At 47.1% G+C, this 595-nt stretch overlaps 1 pseudogene; it reads right to left on the reverse strand.

The window, feature by feature from the left end:
- Positions 1-333: 333 nt before the first annotated feature.
- Positions 334-595, reverse strand: part of LOC105512954 — a 4,548-nt pseudogene continuing 4,286 nt past the window's right edge.

Consider the following 595-nt stretch of genomic DNA (forward strand, 5'->3'; position numbering starts at 1 on the left):
GCTGAGGCAGGAGAATGGCGTGAACCCGGGAGGTGGAGTTTACAGTGAGCCGAGATCCGGCCACTGCACTCCAGCCTGGGCGACAGACCGAGACTTTGCCTCAAAAAAAAAAAAAAAAAAAAGAAAAGAAAAGGGAGGAATGACTTCAAAGGCAATTCGGAGATCATCAGGGCTGTCCCTTTCACAGCAAAAGGAGTCTGGCTCCTCTTCACCTTCAGAGGGCAGGATTTCTTCCTCACTGTCAAAGGATCAGGGACTACCACAGTCTCGGGATCCTGAGCCGAGGGGTGAATCTGTCCTGCGGATCTGAATTGATGATGCTTCCCTGGTGGTCTAGTGGTTAGGATTTGATGCGCTGTCTCCCAAAATGGTGATGCTGCCGCTGCAGTGGGCCTGGAGGCAGAGCATGGGAGCAAAGAGGATTATTCTCCAGCCTTAAGATCTAATGGAATTTGCCTTGCTAGATTTTGAAATTGCTTGGGGCCCATCATCACTTTCTTTCTTTTTTCTTTTTTTTTTATTATTATACTTTAAGTTCTAGGGTACATGTGCATAACGTGCAGGTTTGTTACATATGTATACTTGTGCCATGTTG

This window comes from Colobus angolensis, unplaced genomic scaffold (genome assembly GCF_000951035.1).
Source record: "Colobus angolensis palliatus isolate OR3802 unplaced genomic scaffold, Cang.pa_1.0 Scaffold22, whole genome shotgun sequence".
In the NCBI taxonomy this organism is placed as follows: domain Eukaryota; kingdom Metazoa; phylum Chordata; class Mammalia; order Primates; family Cercopithecidae; genus Colobus; species Colobus angolensis.